This window comes from Pinus tabuliformis, chromosome 4_1 (genome assembly GCF_031772625.1).
Source record: "Pinus tabuliformis cultivar Carrire ecotype Pingquan chromosome 4_1, CPIR1, whole genome shotgun sequence".
In the NCBI taxonomy this organism is placed as follows: Eukaryota; Viridiplantae; Streptophyta; class Pinopsida; order Pinales; family Pinaceae; genus Pinus; species Pinus tabuliformis.
Window position 1 is genome coordinate 164,569,746 of NC_142303.1, and position 7,852 is coordinate 164,577,597.

General features: G+C 36.2%; 1 pseudogene; it reads left to right on the plus strand.

Annotated features, from left to right (window-relative positions):
* The first annotated feature begins 4,418 nt into the window (after positions 1-4,418).
* On the plus strand, positions 4,419-7,363 carry LOC149174701 (putative pentatricopeptide repeat-containing protein At5g52630 pseudogene; annotated as a pseudogene).
* The last annotated feature ends 489 nt before the right edge of the window (positions 7,364-7,852 follow it).

Genomic DNA, 7,852 nt, shown 5'->3' on the forward strand with positions numbered 1-7,852 from the left:
CCTGCATCAAGTGTGTGCATGTAGATAGAAAACTTGTCCAATGTCCATAGCATACTAGTTCCTCCAATCTTTGATATGCAAAACATTGATTTGTGATACATAGGCAAGAAGGTAACAATTCACAGGGTTATATACATAAATTGAGGTTACAATGAATGCTTGACATATCTTAGAAAGACAATTCATTACTTGTTGTAGGGTTTTTGTGGTGCTATTACATACCATGGCTAATTATTTGGATTATCTCATTGTATTGATAAAGACAAAGTGATTGTTCTAATGTGAATTCAAAATTCATTGATTTAAATCTTGTTCATTAATATAAATATAAATTTACTCTAAAGTTGACTTGCATTTTTTTACTCTAAAGCTAGCTTGTATTTATATTTTTTTTTGTATTTTTTAATGCAAGAATTCTTTATTATTTTTTAATGTAATTTTACATAATGTGACAACATCTCCCTTATACTAGGTTGTAGAGCACCTCTTGATATAACAAAATTGATTAAGAATTTTACTTATTATTAATAATAGTAAAACACATTTATTCATTAATTAAATGAACTAATATATTTGTATTAGGTAACAGGTTAGACTAAATTGATAAAATATTGGATCTCATGAATGGGAATAAACCTAGATGCTTTATAAAAAGCATATGACTAGGCTATTAGAGTGATCACAAAGGAGACTAGCTTTCATGTGTAAATTATTTAGGTTAAATTTGTATTATTATTATTTTTTTAACAATAACTGGTGAATTGGTAACTTTGAAGGATTGTTTTGGAAAAGACCGAATATCAAATCACAATAATTGCCACTATTCACGTCAATATCAAGATATTCAAAATTTTCTATCCTTCCGGGCTTATAGGAATTACTCATCACGATTTTCAACATGTTTAAATTTTTGTTGCACAAGCTAACATGTCTCTGGAGAATAGAACCCAGGTGAAGGGGGTATTAAACTTGCTAGCTGCCACTTGAGCTATTCTCCTTTGACTAAATTTGCATTTTTTTGGTCATAAATTAAAACCTAAATTTGTATTTGATTTCTTAAGTGTTCATGTTTCTTGGATTAAGGAAATAGGCTAACAACACAAAACTCAAAAGTATCTAACAAGAATGGAATTTCCCTCCACACCCCCCCTGCCCGCTCGCCCACTTTTGTAGAATCAAGCCATTTATATCACTTTCAAAAATATTCATACAAATAGTTGTCACTAGTTACTAGTCTACCACTTGGGAAACCTAACCAATAACATTTATTCAAAGTTTTATGATTACTAATTCTATGTGCTATTTGGTTTCCTATCAAAATGAAAATAAAGCTAGTAGAAAAACTAAACCAAAAACTGATAGACATGCCAATTACATTTTCCATTGTGAGAACTATGTTTAAGGTACCTAACTCACTTAATCTTCATTCAGCTGGAGAGTCCAATTGAACTTGTAGTTGTGGCCCACTATCATTTTCTGAGGAGGAAAAGTCAAGATTTGTCAAATTCTTGGCTAGACTTGTTACCTTCCAGTTAAGTTTGTCAACTTTGTCGATTAATTCTACCATGCGAATAATCATTTCCTACTAGGTTTCAACTCTATCAATAAGATCCTTGATATGCCAATATAAATTAATGGTTTGCATGTATGAGGTGGTTGTTGCTCTGGAAGAGTTCCCCAAGTATGGTATCCAGTCCCTAGTCTCTTGGTCAACCTATCCATTAGGAATATATTTTCTAGGTTGTGTAACTTTCTCTTCAAAACAAAAAATTTCCCTCTGGGCCACTGCAGGGATGATATCCATGTATCATCCCATGGTTGCTTGAGTTGTTGCTTGGGCTTGGGTTTGATGGGAAGAGGAAGGGAGAAGATCAAAAATAGGGGAGTGTTTAGGGCATCCTCTCTTTCCACCTTGTAGAGAAGCAGAGAGGCAACATCTAGCCATAATATCAGTAACAAAGTAAGGTGGATAGCTAGGTGTAAAAATATCGAGCGTAGGGGAGGCAAAAAAAACTCTGTGAGGGTAGGGTAGAGAAAGGAAATATGAATTAAGATAAAATTCAAAGAAATTGCAATTAGGATATACAAACAAAGAGAGTAGAGGCAGAGTTTCCCAAGGATTAAATGGAGAAGGTAGGAGAGGGAGAGAACAAAGAGGGGAAAGAGAGAAAGGTAGAGTGGTCACAAGGGGGGAAAAACAAACCTCCTAGAATCAACAACCTGAGGGAGGGGATGTATAAGCATAAAATTACTAACTCAAATCTTGAATTCAAAGCTACAATCAGGAAGTTCAGAATGCATAATTCTAGATTGAGATGATAGAAAAATCGAACTTGAGAAGCCCGAGTCTGCTTCATAGCATGTCAAAGGTGGTGTCTCCTTTGCATATTAGTTTCCAGTTGATTATCAATTTTAGCTTGACATGCATTCGAGTATCGATAGGTACTCATAAATTGACTTCCTTTCAGATTTTTTGGATGCATTCCGGGAATAGAAATCCCATAAAATCTCGCAGAAACCCATAGATGGTAGATGTTATTTGTGCAAGAGACAATAAAGAGGGTGTTTAAATCTATTTCCATCCATCCTGTGTCATGATACATAATCCTTCTTCCATAAATTTTCATTATGACCTCCAAAATTCCCCTACAAGACGGATGTCAAACAAATCATCCTTCAACTATGCTGAAACCTCCCATGAGCCAACCAACATACTTCCCCAAGTGCATTGTGTGTGCATCCATGCATGATGTCATTAGGAGGGTAGCTTGTCACCCTCATTTATGTTGATGGATCTCATAACGGGCTTAGGAAGACAACCCCTATTCAAGCACCTACCGTGGGGAGATTTAATGGTGTAGTTATCCTTAAGTAACCATGATGAGTTAGCCTATATTAACAACTAACATCTAATAACTGATAATTTTAAAGTTGGTGTGGTTTTTCTTAAGTAATGGTAACGATGATAAATTATCATATATTAACAATTAATAACTGATCATTTTGAAGTGGTGTGGTTTTCCTTAAGTAATAGTGATGAGTTAACTTACATTCACAACTAATAACCAATAATAACAATAATAGTTATCCTCATTCAACTGGGCCATTAACTTATGATAAGTTTTGCCATATTTAAAGTAAAATAATCAATATAAGTCATCTTTACTTTACATTTTAAAATGTCAAAAAACTTATATTTTACTTTATTTTTAATTCTTATAAAATAACTTCAAAATTAAAATAAATTTACATTAATTTATATCAATAAAACAAAATGAATAAAATACATTTTACAGCATAACCTAATTATGTAAAGAAAAACAAAAAACGTTTTTCAATTATATGAAATTGAAACATGAATAATAATAGTTCTAGGGGGATTGGGGATTGCCTTGTTAATGAGGAATTATGTCCCATGAGATTTTTGGGTTCAAGCACTTGGGTTAGGTAAGAAAAACATGAATAAAAAATTGTATATATATATCTATATATATATATATATATATATATATATATATATAATTTTTTATTGATAATTATAATTGATATTATTTATTTATTTTTATTTTTATTTTTATGTAATTTGATCAAGTCAAAATAATAAATAAGATATTACATTACAACATTTACACGGGTGCTATTTTGGCAATAATTGTTTTAATTTAATTTAATTTAATTTTTATGTAATTTAATGGAGTCAAATGTTAAACAAAACATTACATTACAACATCTCTACTGTAATAAACTAGAAAGCACCTTTTAAACACAATAAATTAATTAAAAAAATATAATTTCAAAAATTAAAATATGTAAATATATTAAATTTTAAAAATACAAATTTCCTTTGCTAATATTTATTTTGAATTACAATAAATAAATATATATATAAAAAGATCAACGACATGCGCATGTTCTTTCGTTCGAATTTGTCCATCCTTAAATAAGTTTAGAATTAAGATTAATAAGCATGAAAATTTTAACTTTTAATTTGTTTAATAATTTTCCTCCCTATTTTAATTAAGCTTAATAAACATGACCATTTTAATTTTGAATTCGTTCGATACTTTTGCTCCCTATTTTTTCCAGCAATTTCACGACTGTCGCGCTTCAAATTGTTTCAGACGTTTCTTTGCGAATCTCGAAAATAAGTTATTTTTAATTTATCGAAATTGCCTATTTCAGAGTGCAGAATTGTCAACCTAAATACTCAGAGACTGTAGAGATCAGAATTAAACCAGTTGTAATATAACGCCCAAACGATTTCAAAACTATGAAAATTGCTAGGGATTGCAGGGAACCAAATACGACACTGCCAAATCCACTCTGGCTGGTATAAGGTTAGCCACTCTGGTTCAAAATTACCAGAGCTTATATATGCTGTCAGCAGAAGCTGATAAGATAGTGGGCACATAACCGATATGTTTTGCACGAGAAAAATCAGTTGGAATGGTTTTCCTAATATCGAGAAACTCATCAATGGTCTCATATCTCATACATCACAGGTCGGTTATGGTACTGAGCTTAAATTATCGAATAAAAATGATTATTCCTGTGTTGCCGTTGGAGCAAATAAAACGTATGGATTGGAAACCAACAGCAAGGATCGCTATGCGCGCCGGGATGTGCTGTTGTGGAACACATAGATTACAGAATTAGCCCGCGAGGGTAGAATAGATGATGCGCAGCAAGTGTTTGACAGAATGTCTGAACGAGACGTGGTTTTGTGGAATGCGCTGATGGCAGGATATGCTCGAAATGGGAGGATAGATGATGCGCGTCATCTGTTTGATAAAATGCCTGAACGAGATGTGGTTTCGTGGACAACTATGATAACAGCATATTCCCAGAATGGTAGAGTCGTAGATGCTCGTCATATGTTTGACAGAATGCCAGAACGAACTGTTGTGTCGTGGAATGCTATGGTATCTGCATATGCTCGCGGTGGTTTGTTGATGGAAGCACACCAACTGTTTGACAGAATGCCGGAACGGAATGTTATTTCATGGAATGCAGTGATTACAGGATATGCTCACAATGGGAGAATGACAGAAGCACAAGAATTTTTTGATCGATTACCAAATCCAAACGTGGTGTCATGGTTTGTAATGATTGCAGGTCCAGAGTGGGAATTGTAAGGCAGCCTTAGTGTTATTTTCTAAAATGCATCGGGCAGGTGGGCGACCAGATCAGTCTACTTTTACAAGCGTTCTTAGTGCATGTTCCAACTTAGAACCTTCAGAACAGGTGAAGAATGTCCATGCTCTCATTGTTAAGAAAGGTTTCCATGAAGATGTTGTTGTTGGGACTGCTCTCATTAATTCCTATATTAAATCTGGCCTAATAGATGATGCACGTCGCCAATTTGATGAAATGCCAGAGAAAAATGCATTTTCACATACTACAATGATTGCAGGATATGCACAGTATGGAAAATTAGAAGATGCATGTTACTTGTTTGATCGAATGCCTGCACCGGATGTGGTGTCATGGACTGCAATGATTACAGGATATGCTCAGAATGGGAAAATTGAAGCCGCATAAGAATTATTTGAGAAAATGCCAGAGCATAGTGTTGTATCATGGAATGCAATCATTGCGGCATATGTCCAGAATGGAAAAATAGCCAGTGCACGCAAAATATTTAACAGAATGCCTGAACGGGATGTGATCTCATGGACTGCAATGATTGCAGGGTATGCCCAACATGGTCAAGGAGAGGAGGCTTTGAGTCTCTTTGCCCAGATGCAACGAGCAGGTGTGAAGCCAAGTCGATCCACCTTCACAAGCGTTCTCAACGCATGTGCCATCTTAGCAGCTTTGGAACAGGGCAAGCAAATACAAGCTCATAGCATCAAAACAGGATTTGAGTTAGATTCTTTTGTGGGAAATAGCCTTATTACAATGTATGTAAAATGTAGGAGCGTAGAGGATGTGTCACAAGCATCTGACAACATGGGGATACGACAAGCATCTGACAACATGGGGATACGAGATATTGTATCATGGAATGCTATGATTGCAGGATACGTGCAGAATCAGAGGCTTGAGGATGCACGCAAAGTTTTTGACAAGATGCCAGAGCAGAATTTGGTCTCATGGACTGCAATGATTGCAGGATATGCTCAGACCGGGAATGGTGAGGAAGCTCTAAAACTATTTGTTCGTATGCTGTGGGAAAGTATGAAACCAGACCAATCCACCTTCACCGTTGTTCTTAGTGCATGTGCTAACTTGGCAACACTGAAACAGGGAAAGCAGATTCAAGCCCAAGTGATTAAAAGAGGCTTTGAGAATGATGTCTTTGTAGGGAATTATCTCATTACGATGTATGGGAAATGTGGAAGTGAAGAAACTTTTCAGGTGTTTGACAAAATGCCTGAAAGGGATGTGGTTTCATGGAATGCGATGTTGGCAGGATATGCTCAACACGGGCGTGGAAAGCAAGCTTTCCAACTGTTTGCGCGAATGAAAAAGACGGGCACCATTCCAAACGAAATCACCTTTGTTGGCATTCTATCTGCATGTAGCCATGCTGGCCTAGTAGATTCAAGGATGGCATTACTTTGAGACCATGAGTCGAGATTATCACATCACACCGGGGCCTCGTCACTATGCTTGCATGGTTGATCTTCTCGGTCGTTCTGGGCTTCTGGATCAGGCCAAGGACTTTATCAATAAAATGCCAGTGGAACCAGATGCAGTTGTATGGGGAGCCTTGCTTGGTGCCTGCAGAATTCATACTAATGTTGATCTAGCCAAGTGTGCAGCTGAACACCTTTTTGAATTGGAACCACAGAATGCTGGCAACTATGTGCTACTGTCAAATATTTATGCTGTAGTTGGCAGGTGGGATGATGTCCGCAGAGTTAGAGCGATGATGAAAGATCGAGGGCTGAAAACAGAGCCAGGCTGTAGTTGGATGGAGGTTAACAACACCTTGCATACATTTCTAACACGGAGTACCACACATCCACAAACCAAGGAAATACATGCAACATTAGAGGAATTAAGTTGGCAGATGAAAGACTTAGGGTATATACCTGATACAAACTTTGTTTTGCATGATGTAGAAATGGAGCAAAAGGAACATATTCTCTTTTACCATAGTGAAAAGTTAGCCATTGCTTTTGGCCTTATCAATATGCCTGCTGGAACACCTATTCACATCATGAAAAACCTTCGTGTATGTGGTGATTGCCATATTGCTACGAAGTTCATCTCTAAGATTGTCAAACGACAAATTATTGTGAGAGATTCTAATCGGTTTCACCATTTCAATGATGGATTCTGTTCTTGTGGGGATTATGTTGGAAATAATACTGAGAGGGAGGGGGGGGGTGAATCAGTATTATCAGATCAGTAAAACCTTTACTCGTTTCATACTCAGAAACATATACGCTACTTCAATTAAGTGAACCCGCGTGTACACGCTACTGTGTCTAATGCAACTAGCGTATATCTAGAGATCTTATAATTCAGTTAGCTTAATCTTCAGTAAATGCATCAGAACATTATTAAGCGTATTAACAGTAAACAGGTGCAGTATAACAGAACAGAACATCACACAAGAGCCACACACATGAACACCATGATATAAGGTGGAAACCCAATGTGGGTGAAAACCACCTGCTACAATTCGTCTCTTTCTTCTTTAATAAGAAACTTCTTTTACAATGTACTAGTGCAGTCCTTTACCAGTACGCAGGCTACAACTTGCAGAGGGCTACAACCCTCTCTCGTTTTCCAACTACTTCTGGAAGGGAGCTACAACCCCCTCAACTCTTGTACTAGCCGATCCATTTACTAGTACGTAGGTGCTGACCCTACAACCTTCTTTCCTTCAGGGACCACG